This window comes from Schistocerca piceifrons, chromosome 1, assembly GCF_021461385.2.
Source record: "Schistocerca piceifrons isolate TAMUIC-IGC-003096 chromosome 1, iqSchPice1.1, whole genome shotgun sequence".
Lineage (NCBI taxonomy): Eukaryota > Metazoa > Arthropoda > Insecta > Orthoptera > Acrididae > Schistocerca > Schistocerca piceifrons.
The window spans coordinates 1,116,545,376-1,116,560,702 of NC_060138.1; the positions used below are offsets into that span (position 1 = coordinate 1,116,545,376).

Sequence of the window (15,327 nt, forward strand, 5' to 3'; positions counted from 1 at the left end):
GTCCTGTGGAAATATGTTCCGAAACTTTTTGAGAGCATAGAGACAAGCGGACGTCTTCCGGCACAATGCGTCTGTATTCTCCGCCCAGTTGAGATGCTCATCCAAAGTTACACCCAAGTTCTTAACTGTTTTCTGATATGGTATTGGAATACCGTCTAACAGAATAGGAGGCAGCCGTTCGCGGAAATCTGAACTTATTAATTTCTGATGCGCGTAGGGCTTGTCTGCAGCTGTTCAAAAATGGGTGCTCAGCAGTGTGGTCCGAAACACTTGTGCCTACACCAGCACTGTAATCTGTCATCAGGTCTGCCATAGTTTGCGCCTGTCCTACTTCACAGGACGGGCAAGTCTTCGAATTTCACGTTCTGTGGTAAGGGGCGGACGTACAATACCTTGTCGCCTACTTCCAGTTTCACCGACCTTCAACTGTGAGGGGCGTTCAGTAAGCACTGCAACACACTTTTTGTCTGAAATCACCTTACTGGACGGGCCTGTATGTCCTCACTACTGGACGATGTTGGAGCCAAAGTCTTCTCGTATCAACAACCTCCCCATCATCCATGTATTGCTTGCTGCAGAGTGCAACTTTCATAGGGCCAAACAGATGGAAGTCAGAAGGTGCGAGATCCAGACTGTAGAGTGGGCCAGGAAGAACAGTTCAATGGAGTTTTGTGTGCTCCTCTCGGGTGTGCAGATTTGTGTGAGGCCTTGCATTTTCATGGAGAAGGAGAGGTTCGTTTGCATTTTGTGGCGACGAACATGCTGAACTCTGAGGATTGCACAGTACACTTCACAGTTGATTACTACACCACAGTGGAGGACATCAAACAGAACATTCCCTTCAGAGTCTCAGAAGACCATCGCCATGGCTTTACCGGCTGATGGAGAGGTCATATGACGCCACTCCAGGGATTGCCGTTTTTTTTTCGATTGGAGGTGATGAACGAAAGTCACGACGTTCGACAAAAAAAAGTCACTATCAGCCTCATAACGCACACCGAGGAACCCAGTCGGCTCACACTTTCGGGTACCCCAACTAGTCGACGAGTTTGTTGGCACTGCCAATAGAGACGTTCAGTTGAGCAGCGAGGTGTTTCATTATGATCCGTCGATCATACTGAATGAGAGTGTCCGCACGTCCCAACACGGCAACAGTCAGCTTGGTGCGGTTGGGTGGCACGCGAGAGGTCGTACAGGTTTGTGCAACCTTGTTGCGATGATTTCAATTCTTAGCCCAATGACTCACCGTGCTTTTGTTCACAGCCAGGTCTCCAAAGACATTCTGCAAGCGCCTGTGAATATTTGTGATGCTCTGGTTTTCCGCCATAAGAAACTCAAAGACAGCTCTCTGCTTGGAACGCACCTCTGATACAGACGCAATTTAGAGGCTGTGTATAGCGCCGTCACCTGTAGCAACTTCATGAAACTGTAGGGGCTGAAGCGGGAATACTCCACGATGTTCCTCAAGAATTTCGCAATTTTCAATCGAAACTGCCGGAGAAAAAAATGAGTTGCATTACTTATTGAACGCCTCTCGCAGCTTGCGCAGCTCCTCCCGACAGTAGCACACGAACAGATGACTAGCTTCGCCGTTTCTGAGATTCTCGTTCGCAGGTGCCACGCCGTAACAGTCTAGCCTTTGTCAAAGTCTTGTGTGTCAGTGGATTTCGCCGTTTGCGGCTCGCGTCGTCGCTATGATGGTTCATTATTCATCTCTGCTCCGCTTAATAGGCCTGAACGAGTTGTATCGTTTCCGCACCACGTGCACACAACGGCTTCAGATAGCAAGCGGTCTCGACGTGCAGGATTTCCACATCATCAGCCGACTGGGCCATCACTGACCTGAACTGAGCCTTTGCGATTTTGGGGGAAGGAGGCCTGTATGGAAATGCGCACAGCACTCAAAGACATTTCGAATGTCTCATACCTGAAAGTGTGTACAACTATGTATGGAACTAACGGTACAAAATCAACAGATAATACAGATAATACCTTTCTTGTCAACAAGTGTCTTCTGGGACAGACGTTTAATTTATAGTGTGTGTCAGGATTAATTCTAAACACCGTTCCTCACACCTAACCAAGAAAAAAAAAAATCAGTACAAAATACGTCCTAAAACTCTCCGTTTTTTCGTTACTACTAATCAGGATTACTTGGACCCCGGAGGGGTGGGGGAGGAGGATTATTTGAACCCAGTACGTTAAAGTGATTTATGGCGTTCCTTGTATCGGTTTACTGAAATATTCAATGTAGTTCTTCGTTCATCCCCGAGATAGCAGCACTCAGCAGGCTCTTGCACACACGTACTTCCACGAGTTGCTGCTAGAGTTTACTGGAGGTTATGTTAATGGTATAACATGTGTACTGGTTCTCTCGTCTTACAACTTCTTTGGCCAGCGTGTGAAGAAACGATATTTTCAATGCAGTAAGCGCTCTCTTTTATTCCGTAAGGAGTACTTTATTGAATTTCTATGTCAATGTTTAACCATAAGCCACCTTTAAAATGTTATTGATGAAAGTGTACGCTGGTGTACTAATAACCGTATAAAAGGGATACTTGGACCCACGACCTGCTTTGGTCCAAGTAATCCTCACATACGTAAATTTACATCAAAACAAAACGCCTGTTTCGGATTGTGACAAGTTATTTTCAATTTGTAACTAATAGACAATGTGTTTGAAACTATTTAGGTTTTTTTCTTTACAGCTTTAAGGCTAACTATACCATCTAAATACAGAAGATTACCTGGGAGCCTCAAGTACGATGATGATGCATATGAACAACTGGGAAAATGCTTAAACATTATGGTAAAAGGCTAAAAATGTCGAACAAAACAATCGCAGAAAAAGGGAAGAAGAATACCAAGAAAATGAAGAAACCATCAAAACAAGTCGACATTGAGTCAACATCGAAAGTTACAGATGATTACAGTCTGCAATCAAAAAGTGATTTTAGTTTGTTTAACCCAGTGTGGATGAAGCTTGTGACCTGAGGGACCTTGATGTGCTAACTACCTGCAGACGTATAGCTAAACAAATTAAGATGGGCACTGCAAGAAGGGGGAAGGAAGAAGACAGTGTTCGAAAGACAGTAGTCTTAAACAGATATTGGAAGAAGACAGCTTTGTAATGGTTTTATGGTAGAATATTGAATTTACTGGCATTGTTTCAAGTATAGACAACAATGGAACTGTTGCTGAGTGTAGGAAGCAAACAAAAAATTCTGGAAGTGGCCTGAACAAACATTCTGCTTTATAAATGAAGTCATATTAAGGGGAAGATAAATCTCCAAAAGGGGCTTATTTTCTGTCCCATCAATCAAAGAAAATGTTTAGAATTGGTTAAGGTTCTGTAATTTCTTTCACAACTCCGTTTCTCATTATTTTATTTTGTTTTTAAAAGAATTTTTTGAGTAAAATTATTTTGGAATAACATATATAGATATTATTCAAAGATCCTGTCTGTTACTTGAACCCAAAACACGTTTATAATGCATTTGCGTAGGAAAATAGAACATGGGTTCAAGTAACTCAATCCAAGGGCAACTTAACCCAGTTTTGTTTCATTTATTATTTTAAAAATCGTGAAATGCGAAAAAAGGTAATAACTGTCACAGGTAGTACATACAGAAGTTGTAAATTAAGAATAATACAGTCATCAGTACTATTCTTTTATAAGTATGATTTCAAGAGAACATTTACAAGAAATATGTAAAAAATCTCATTCTCTTGTTTCTACATGCGAATTCACTCCCACAACATTTGCGAGCAGATGAAATCGAGGTGGTACAGTTCATGCCAGATGCCAGCAGCAGCTTAAAATGAATATGCTACATCAGATGAATTTTCTCGACACTGTTCACAGATAGATACCTCCAACCAAGTCTAAAGAAATGTTCGATATGTTAGCTAAATTTCATACACAGCAACACATTATGTAATATGCACCATGCTCAAGACAACAGCGTCCCCTATTTTTCATTGCAAACTTTTTCGAATTTCCCACAGTAGCACCTCCATGCAAATATCACAATAACTATGACCATTAATGACATGATGGTCGCATCAAAATGAACCAGTCATTTGAAGCTATAGGCAAATCAAACTTTTTGTGCCGAATAGTTTCTGTAAAATCTTTATACCACTAACTACCAACTTTTTAATGAACGAATTTAATTTTTAAGAGTCATTGGTACCTCGTGAAATGAGAAGTGCTATGGGTAATGTTCAGTATTCTCGCATCTTTGCTGTTCGTGCACAAAAATGCGTCGATGGCAGTGACTATGAACATTGTAATTTTAGTGACCCCACCACAAGCGACAGTATCTCTGCTATGTGACTGCCAACTACGTAACTAAGTGTAAGAAGATAAATAATTAATGTGTTAAATATCTGACTGTAAACATAGAAGCGAGAAAAATTTTTGATAAGGTTTGAAATTATGATTCACATTTTTGGGAATCACTAAGCACTCATTGCGGAACTGCGGAACATTAGATGAATACAGTCTGGGTAATTTGAGCCTCATTTTAAGCAGAAGATAGTTTTTCACGCTTCTAAATGTCTAGCAGGCAAAAAGAATTACAAACATCTCCCAAATGATGTGAATCTTCAGGTTTTGGCGGCGCAAAGACTGTTCCATTAAGTTTTGGGTGTGCAGCCGCAAGAAATCTCCTTCTTCTTCTAATATATATATATCGATATGCCAACAAAGATCAACTGCGGAGTCATAGATACAACTCGCGCATTATGCACGTCTCTGCCGCCGACCAACGTCTCTGGCGCATTTGCATCTGTGGCCACATGCGCAGTCGCGCGGTACAACAGTATAAAGGGACAAAGCAAGCACTGGAGCGGCAGTCTTGCGGCTCACTCTGAAGATGGCTGAACGTTCTACAGCCGAAATATTAGAAGAAGAAGGAAATTTCTTGCGGCTGCACACCCGAAACTTAATGGAACAATCTCCCAAAAGAGATCGACAGGAAATGCAAAATGGTTAAGCAGGGATGACTAGAGGACAAACACAAGGATGTAGAGGCATATATCACTAGGGGTAAGACAGATACTGCCTACAGGAAAATTAAAGAGACCTTTAGAGAAAAGAGAACCACTTGTATTAATATCAAGAGCTCAGATGGAAAACCAGTTCTAAGCAAAGACGGGAAAGCAGAAAGGTGGAAGGAGTATATAGAGGGTCTACACAAGGGCGATGTTCTTGACAGTTTTATGGAAATGGAAGAGGACGTAGATGTAGATGAAATGGGAGATATGGTACTGCATGAAGAGTTTGACACAGTACTGAAAGATCTAAGTCAAAACAAGGCTCGGAGTAGACAACATTCCATTAGAACTACTGACAGCCTTTGGAGAGCCAGCCTTGACAATACTCTTCCGTCTGGGAAGCAAGATGTATGATACAGGCGAAATACCTTCAGACTTCAAGAAGAATATAATAATTCCAACCACAAAGAAAGTAGCTGTTGGTAGGTGTGAAAATTACCGAACTATCAGTTTAATAAGTCACAGCTGCAAAATACTAACACGAATTCCTTACAGATTAATGGAAAAACTGGTAGAAGCCGACTTTTGGGAAGATCATTTTGGATTCTGTAGAAATGTTGGAACACGTGAGGCAATACTGACCCTACGACTTATCTTAGAAGATAGATTAAGGAAAGACAAACCTACATTTCTAGCATTTGTAGTCTTAGAGAAAGCTTTTGACAATGCTGACTGGAATACTCTCTTTCAAATCCTGAAGGTAGCAGGGGTCAAATACAGGGAACGAAAGGCTATTTACAATTTGTACAGAAACCAGATGGTGGTTATAAGAGTCTAGGGGCATGAAAGGGAAGCGGTGTTTTGGAAGGGAGTGAGACAGGGTTGTAGCCTATCCCCAATGTTATTCAATCAATATATTGAGCAAGCAGTAAAGGAAACAAAAGAAAAATTAGGAGTAGGAATTAAAATCCAAGGAGAAGAAATAAAAACTTTGAGGTTTGCCGATGACATTGTAATTCTGTCAGAGACGGCAAAGGACCTGGAAGAGCAGTTGAATGGAATGGACATTGTCTTGATAGGAGTATATAAGCTGAACCTCAACAAAATCAAAACGAGGATAATGGAATGTACTCGAATTAAATAAGGTGATTCTGAGGGAACTAGATTAGGAAACGAGACACTTAAAGTAGTAGATGAGTTCTGCTATCTGAGGAGATTTAAGCGTCAGGAAGTCGTTTCTGAAAGTATTTGTAAGGGGTATAGCCGTGTATGGAAGTGAAACATGGACGATAAATAGTTGAGACAAGAAGAGAATAGAAACTTTCGAAATGTGGCGCTACAGAATAATGCTGAAGATTAGATGGGTAGATCACGTAACGAATGAGGAAGTGCTGAATAGAATTGGGGAGAAGAGGAATTTGTGGCACAACTTGACTAGAAGAAGGGATCGGTTGGTAGGATATGTTCTGAGGCATCAGGATATCACGAATTTAGTATTGGAGGGTAGAGTGGAGGGTAAAAATCGTATAAGGAGACCAAGAGATGAATAAACTAAGTAGATTCAGAAGGATGTAGGTTGCAGTAGTTACTTGGAGATGAAGAGGCTTGCACAGGATAGAGTAGCACAGATAGCTGCATCAAACTAGTCTCTGGACTGGAAACAACAACAACAAATGTCTATGATGTCATGTCTCCTCAACTATGTGTCGCACAATGATATAACATATAATTTTGTAGGTTCATTATATGATACATGTAGATACTGTCTGCAAAGTGTGGTATGAATAAAGTCCATACTAAAGAAGTAACAAATTAAAACGTCGTGCCAGATGCTGGAGTTTTACTACATGATCTGCAAAAGTGTAGTAAGTGGTAAACTTTTTTTCCGTTCATCATTTAGAGCGGTGTCAGTGAGGAAAACTTCCGCAAAAGTTTGAAATTATGTGCAAAGTTTGTTGAAAGTCACTATGTTCCCTTGTTTTGAAATAATGGACGAATAAAGTATGTCTACTTGGAGGGCTGTCAGTTAGGGTGCTTGAAGACAAATGCAGTATCTAAGTCTAACGCATGCCTTACTGTGTTAAGCTTTTAATATAAGATAATAGCTCTTAATGAGTACATCATGCGGTACAGTAAATGGGCCAGAGATCACCAGTGTGTGTGTGTGTGTATAGTGAGTGAATTTTTATGAAACAATGTGTGCGTAGTGTGTGCAGTGACTGATAGTGAGATATGAGTGAACAGTGTGGCATTACATTATTTTAATAAGTTATCTGTAAAAAAAAGTATTCTATAGCAGGAGTAAATCTAATGATTATGTCTAACTAGAAGTCTGTAAATATATATGTATACGAATTAGCTTATTTTAAATTGGTCTAAGCTTGTAAATACTTTGGCATGTCCTATATCCTTGTAAAAAGATATCTAAGAATGAATAAAGCTGCTACTACTACTACTAGCATTTTAAATTTTTTAATTGAGTCAATGATTATGCGAAATATTCAAAATCAATTTTTTGTTGCCCCTGGAAGGATAGGCAGCCTGCAACTGCTATGGTGATGAGATAGCCTCTTTTTAAATGGAGCTTTCACAACATTGTATGGTATCGATACTGGTATTTCCCAAAGTACCTCCTGCGAAAATGTGGTGTTTCATGGGGTCATATCTCGGGTTCTATTGATCATAGAGGCAAGTGTTTTGGATAGCCCTCGGCCCTGCAAAGATTTGTATACCTATTGGAAGAAGGGGCATACTGTAGGCTATCCTACAGCACTGAGTCAAAATTTAAACATTACAGATTTTAGATTAGATTCAGTTTACATTCCATTGACCCAAAAAATGAGATGATTCTCATGGGTGTGGAACATGTCAGAAAGTATAACATAAAACATTTGAATATAATACTTACTACCTTGGTCATCTGTCAGGAGATAGTCGAAATAGATTAATACAGTGCAGTAAACTGGAACAGCTAATATTTACAGAATTAACATGCTGCGAGAATGAAACACTGTTATGCACTATTAATAAATTTATCATACACAAAATAGCTAGCCTTGACTGTTGTGACCAAGTGTTGTCAAAACTGAAATCTAACAGATATTTTTACTTAAGCTGGCTTAACAGTCTCTGTTAAGAAATTCATCTATGGAGTAGAAGGAATTGCCTATCAAAAAGTCCTTCAAACTCTGTTTAAACCGTGTTTTATCTGAAACCAAGTTTTTAAAGGTTATTGAAAATGTGTGTTCCATTTTAGGTCTTTATGTAGATTGTTCTTATTCTTAGTATTAATACTGTGTATTGAACTATTGGTTGGAAATAGAGATGTATTACTTGCAACAAATTTCACTAAGTAATAAATATACTGAGAAGCAGAGGTTAGAATACAAAGTTCCTTGAACATGTTTCTACAAGATGTGCTTGAATTTACACCAAAAATGATTCTTATCACACACTTTTACATCCTAAAAACTTTTGCTCAGTTTGATGAGTTGCCCCAGAAACTAAGGTAAGTATGCAATTTTTTTATATTTATATCTCCTACATCTGACATCACTGTCACAGCAAATACAGACTTGTTTAGGCGCTTAAGCAATTCTATCATACACCCTTCCCAACTGAATTTATTATCGACTTGCAATCCCAAAAATTTAACACTGTCAACCTCTTCGATCTGCATGTCTTCATATGTTATACTCATGCTGGAAGGAAATCTCTTACAGGTTCCAAACTGTATATAGTGGGTCTTCTCAAAGTTTAATGACAGTGAATTAGATTTATACCACCTATTGATGTCAGTGAAAATATGATTAGCAGTTATTTTTAAATCTGTACTTGACTTGCTACTTATTGCAATGTTTGTATCATCTGCAAACAAAACAAACTTAGCATCTGGCAATGTAACAGATGAAAGGTCATTAATGTACACAAGATGGAACCTTGAGGAACACCACATGTAATTAATTCCCAGTCAGATGAAGACTGACTACTTACTGCACATGTATTTCGCTATGACACCCTTTGTTTCTGGTTAGATAGATAAGACTCAAGCCATTTCACAGCATTGCCGGTGACACCATAATATTCTAATTTACTTAAGAGAATTCTGTGGTTCACGCAGTCAAAGGCTTTTGACAGGTCACAGAAAATGTCAGTAGCCCCTAATTTATTTTCTAATGTATTAAGTACATTCTCACTGTAAGTGTAAATAGCTTTCTCTATAGAAATCGAAACTGTGCCTTGGACAATATATTATTTGCAGTCAGATGCTCAAGGAGATGTTTGTACAAAACTTTTTCACATGCTTTTGAGAAATCTGGCAAAAGTGAAATTGGTCGATAGTTTGATGGTATCTGTTTATCCCCTTCTTGTAAAGAGGCTTAATTTCAGCCTATTTTAGCCAGTCTGGAAATGTTCTGCTGATAAGAGATTGTTTCACAAATAACTTAAGATAGTACTCAACTCACATGAGCACTCTTTGATTAACTTTGTTGGTATGTCATCAAATGCACTGGAATACTTAGATTTTAAGGATTTTATGATAGGCACTACTTCTTTGGGAGACTTGAGTGTCATTTCCATTTTACTGAAGTTATTTTGAAAGACCGAGCTCAGTTACTTCACTGCACTGTTCACTGAACCTGATAACCCCAAGCTGCCAGAAACAGAAATGAAGTACTTGTTTAAGATGTTTGCACAATATGCCATACAGTTTTTATTTTTTTACCTGACATAATTATCTTTTTCTCATAATAAAGCTGCTTCGATTTCTGGATTGCTTGCTTCAATATTTTGCAGTATTCTTTGTAATACATTACAACTCTACCATCAGAGCTGTTCCTAGATAATAGATAGAGTTTCCTTTTTGTCCCACATGATATCTTTTACTCCTTGTGTAATCCACAGTTTATTTTTTGACTTCTATATGATCTGAGATACCTTTGGAGGAAAATAATTTTCAAAAGTGGAGGCAACTTTATTAATGAATGCTTTGTATTTTCCATTTGAGTCAGATGTATTGTAAACATCTATCCAGTTCATGTCTTTGAGCAATTTCCTGAATTTCTCAATTTTTTACTTATTTATTACCCTCCTGTACTCAGATTTAATAGATTTTTGTATCCTGACAAGTTTCATCATTTAACACAAGATGCTGCATGTCATGATCAGATAGCCCAGTTACAATTGTTTTTGTGATATGGTTTTTTTTCGTAGGTCTGTTTACAAAGATATTATCAGTAGCAGTCTCAGAGCATATACATATTCTAGTAGCAAAGTTCACAGTAGGAACTAAATTGAATGATAGTGTGATTGACTGCAATAATTGTTCACAGAAAGTGCTTTTCAATAAATCCACGTTAAAATCCCCAGCAACCACTATTTCCTTGTTTTTTACTATGAGATGGGACAGCAGAGCATCCAGATTTTTTATGAAGAGGTGGTATGTATATACCTACTATTTTAAAGGACTTATTATGAAATACTACTTCTGTTGCACAATCTTCTAAGTGATGTTCTGAGCAAAATTTATTAGTATCAGTATTCTTGAAATCAAAACAGTTTCTGGCAAATATGGTAACTCCTCCTTTCTCCATATTTTGTCTACAAAAATAAGAAGCTAACGTGAATTCCGTAACATTTAAGATATCTATACCAGTGAGGCAGATTATATCAATTGGTTTGCTCAACTCTAATTCTTCAACAAAAATAAGCAACTCATTAAGCTTACCCCTTAGTCCCTGGATATTCCGATGCAATAGTGATAACTGATTTTGTTCACTGACAGAATTACAAGTGGATTGACTTAATTTTCCTGCCAATTTTTCAGTATCTTTAGTTTCAATCAGAGGCTGTCTGCATGAATTGTGTACATTAAAATTTCCTTTCTGGCTGCCTGTTTTATCATGTGAATGTCATTTTAGGCCTGTTTCTGAATATCTTTTGTTTCTGCTCTCCCTACCCAAAAAAACTGCTGATCTGTCACTTGTAACCACTGTTACTTTACCAATTGTGACAGTGCCCTCCCTTAAGTTATTTGCTATTAGCCCAGGCAGTTTTCCCTTCCCTTTCCTGTTGAGGTGAAGGCCATATCTAGTATAGTCACACATGCTGATAGAGTCAACAGGAACCACACTGATATGAGACCCCATATATGATCCAAGCAGCTGGTCCACCTCTAAATCAACTCTAACAGAAGAGTTAAAATGAGGCTGGTCATGGCACCTCAGCACAGACACAAGTCCAACACCAGTATGTCTCGTTGTTGAAACTGTATTTACCAGGTCACTCTTAGTTGAATAATTAGTGTTCCTATCTATACTGTTGCCCACGCCACCCACTATTACCCTGGTGTCTTTCTTTGTGAAGTCTTTACAAAGTGAACCTACATCCTCTTTCCCCTGAACCAGACTTGCACTAGATTTACAAAAGCTTGTGACCTGGTAACCTGATCCTAGTTCACCCTGCATCGGTTGGCCAAAACCTCTACCATGTGGACTACCTAACAACAAAACTTATGCACTTCCTCCAGTCCCGAGCAAATTCAGCAAACTGGTTGATTGATGTCTGGCCTAAAGTGAGTCCTAGATAGCTCGTAAAAGCACCATTTGTTCAACATACTATTGTACCAGTTATCAGGATTTCTCCCTGTTCCATTCATGTATGAAGTGGGGGAAGAATGATTGTTTGAATGCTGCTGTGCGTGTACACCAATATGTAACAAAATGCCGACCGTGGAAAAAACCGTCGCCAAGGGAAGTGTTTGGAGGGGAGACAATGGTGGTTGAAGAGAAAAAAAGTAGACTGTAAGCGAGAAAGAAAGAGACAGTAGCAATGGGAAACAAAAAGTGAGGGATAAAGACAACGGCAGTGGGACAGAGAGACAGTCAAAGTGGCAGACAAGGAGACAGTGATGAGGAAGAGATAGGGAAAGGGATGCGAGCGGCATTGGGAGAGTCAGGCAGGAGAAAGTGCCATGGGGAAAAAAGGAGACAATGGCAGAGAGACATGTATAGACAGTGGTATTGAGAGGCAGGTGCCAGGTACAGACGCTGAACTATAAAGAGAGATTGGGTAAAAGGTTTTAGAGTGTTCTGTGTTAGACTATGTCTGATGAGGACGGCGGAATGAGGACTGAGGCAGTTGGTTCCCCAATTTTCTGCCAGAGTCTTTTAAAGAGGAGCATACGAGGGTCGTTTGATAAGTCTGGTAAATTTTGAAGGAATGGAACATTGTTGTTGCACCTTCATGGTTGGTAAGCTTAATTATTCCAAGAATCGTACGAAGAATTTCAAGAATGGACCGCGTACAGTTCATTGTTGGCAGCCATCTGAATCGGTCAGTGTGTCGACTACGACTGCAAATGGAGAAAACCGAGTTTCGTGCTATTACTCGACTCTATTTCGCTTCGTTGTTGGACCGTCTGAAACTTGTTTTGGCTGAAAAAAGACCATGGGTGCCACAGAAAAAGGTCTCTTTCACTGGCTAATATACCATCCCACACTTCAGAGATAACAATGGCGAAAGTGCCTGAAATGGGCTTTGAATTGGTCCCTCATCCACCCTAATCAACAGATTAACCCCAAGTGACTTCTTCGCGTTGCCTAACATGAAACTTTGGTTTGCTGGAAAGTAATTTTCATCAAATGAAGGAGTGGTAGTTGCCGTGAACGAGTATTTTTCAGCGTTCGGCAGAACCTTTTTTTAGGATGGTTCGAGATTGCTGCAGGATCGCTGGACCAGTCGTACATCCCTCAAAAGGAGAATGTGTCGAGAGGTAAGGTGAGTTGTTTACGAAACAAACATTTTTTCTTGTTTTTTTACCAACCTTATCAAATCATTTAGCCCCGTATTCGCCTCCTTTGTTTTCTATATGTGCATTTTTCAGCTCATACAAGATCATAAATCTTAATGATTACATTATGAGAGCTTTTTAAGTATTTAAATTCTGTCAATAATTATGCGAAATACTCGAAACCATATTTTTGTTGCACGTAGTAGCTGTTAGACAGGCAACCGTATCCCATTGTCCAGAAGTGTAGTGTCATGGAACTTTGTCAGCAATACTCGACTATGTGTGATAAGACTTGGAACGTTTCCGCTACCCTGGTGCGTGTCGTGTAAAACGCTAATGAGATTTGCTCACGCTGTTATCAAGTGTCAATGATTGCATTCTGCGATGTATGCTGAACAATTTCCATTGCACTTTACTTTTTCCCATGTGTAAGGACCCGGCTATAATGTTCAGAAAGTGTGGGCATTTACTGTTTTAAATCTCAGTATCTTCAACAATGGTCAATCCTAGAGTAATATTAGATAAACAAGGTGGCGGAATTCGGTTCGTTCGTAAGCTACTGTGAAAATGTCGTCAGTCAACAAAGCAGACTGCTTACGAAACATTTGTGTCCCGTCATCGAATACTGCTCGAGTGTGTGGTACCCACACAAAATAAATAAATAAATATAAATCCCCTTTTGCGTGTATATATAAAAGAGGATATATATTTATTTATTTATTTTGTGTGGGTACCACACACTCGAGCAGTATTCGATGACGGGACACAAATGTTTTGTAAGCAGTCTGCTTTGTTGACTGACGACATTTTCACAGTAGCTTACGAACGAACCGAATTCCGCCACCTTGTTTATCTAATATGACTCTAGGATTGACCATTCTTGAAGGTACTGAGATTTAAAACAGTAAATGCCCACACTTTTTGAACATTATCTCAGGATTAACAGTACAGAAGGAAGGTAGCACAAAATCTGCAGTCTGCAATGAATTACTTACTATCGTTCCTAAGAAAGTCTTGCCTCGTAAAACAGGTTTAAATATGAGAATAAGAAGTAATTTAGTAGAAGAGTTTTAAGATATTTAGAAATCGTGTCGAAACTACTGAGGAGCTGGACTTTGTTTCCGATGGTATCACATTCGTCCTGTTTAATGCTTCTATTTCCCTGGTTATTACGTAAGTTGCTTTCTGAGGGGAGATGATCGGAGCTCTAAAAGAATTTGTCACCAAATGCTGAGATTAGGATAATACTGACAAACAAATGTTGCTGCTTTGACCGTAAGCAATGTTTTATTCACTTGGAGAAGATTTTCTTTGGAATAAAAACAATTTACAGTTACCGAAATACCAAGAATTCATTTTTTTTAAGAAACACACCACCACTATACTGTTTTATTGTTTATTTAAGTACAATCCAGCTTTCAGCCTTTTATGTCATTTTCAAGTATTTGATTTTATGTCTTTAACATATAGTGGAGGACATTTAACATGTTGTCAAGCTCAAAGCTGGCTACAGTCAAATGGTGGTGCGTTCCTTTAAAAAATATTGTACCAGCAATATCAAAAACTGTTAGCATGAATTCAGTTTCCTAGCAAGAAAGAAACTGTACTGGTATTTCTAACGATGAGTTTCAACGAAACTATGGCCATTAAGCCATTTTGTGTTCAAACTAGAGTAGAGAATGAGGGAAATCACAAAACATATTCATGTTGTGTCTAGCTACACTGCTCACTTCCTAGAGAGTAAATTTTCTTCTTATTTTGCTTCTATATTTTCTTGAGGACGGTCCATGACCTTCATGTATTCCTGACTGCGGTTCTTTTGATTACATTACCCGAAAAAAAAAAAAAAAACGTTTAGCACCCAGAAGGGGATGAAGAAACGAAAAGACACTTCACGAGTTGAGAGGGTATATTTCGGTGATTACAATATCAAATGGAATTTACAAAGACCTTAGCAGTATGAGCCCACTTATCAGTATGGCGTTGCATCCCGTCTAGCCTGGACATTGATTCGTTTGGGAAGGACGCCATGGTTCTGGTGTATCGTCTCCTGAGGCACGCTGACCCACAACTGTTGTGTCTGATCCTCAATACCCCAGATACTGGAGTTGGACTTGGTCCGAACTGGTCCCGCACATTACTGCGAAGAGATCTAGGGATCTTGCTGGCTAATGGAGTATCTCAGCACCACGCAAACATTTTTTAAAATATATAACCGCCATTGGACTGTACATCAAGTTTTATTCCACAATCTAGTTTTCGGCCTTAGCCGTTATCAAGCGTTACAAGTATTAAAAATCATTAGATTTGAGTAGAACACAAGTCTGACAGTGGTTGCTTAGACACAGTGTAGTGAAGTTTAAAACCTGTGGCTTGGTCATCTGTTTTATTCCACAACCATATCAAGTGAATAAGTCATGCTAATTGCCAATAAACTAGCCTATTACACAAATGTTCTCGCATTTTCTTTTGACTAAACTGGTTTATATGACCGAAAATACATATTTTGATGGCACCAATAACCAGATCCTTAA

At 39.0% G+C, this 15,327-nt stretch overlaps 1 protein-coding gene across 1 annotated transcript in view; it reads right to left on the reverse strand.

The window, feature by feature from the left end:
* LOC124778121 overlaps nt 1-15,327 on the reverse strand; it is a 76,112-nt gene that overhangs the window by 32,486 nt on the left and 28,299 nt on the right. The window lies entirely within an intron of this gene.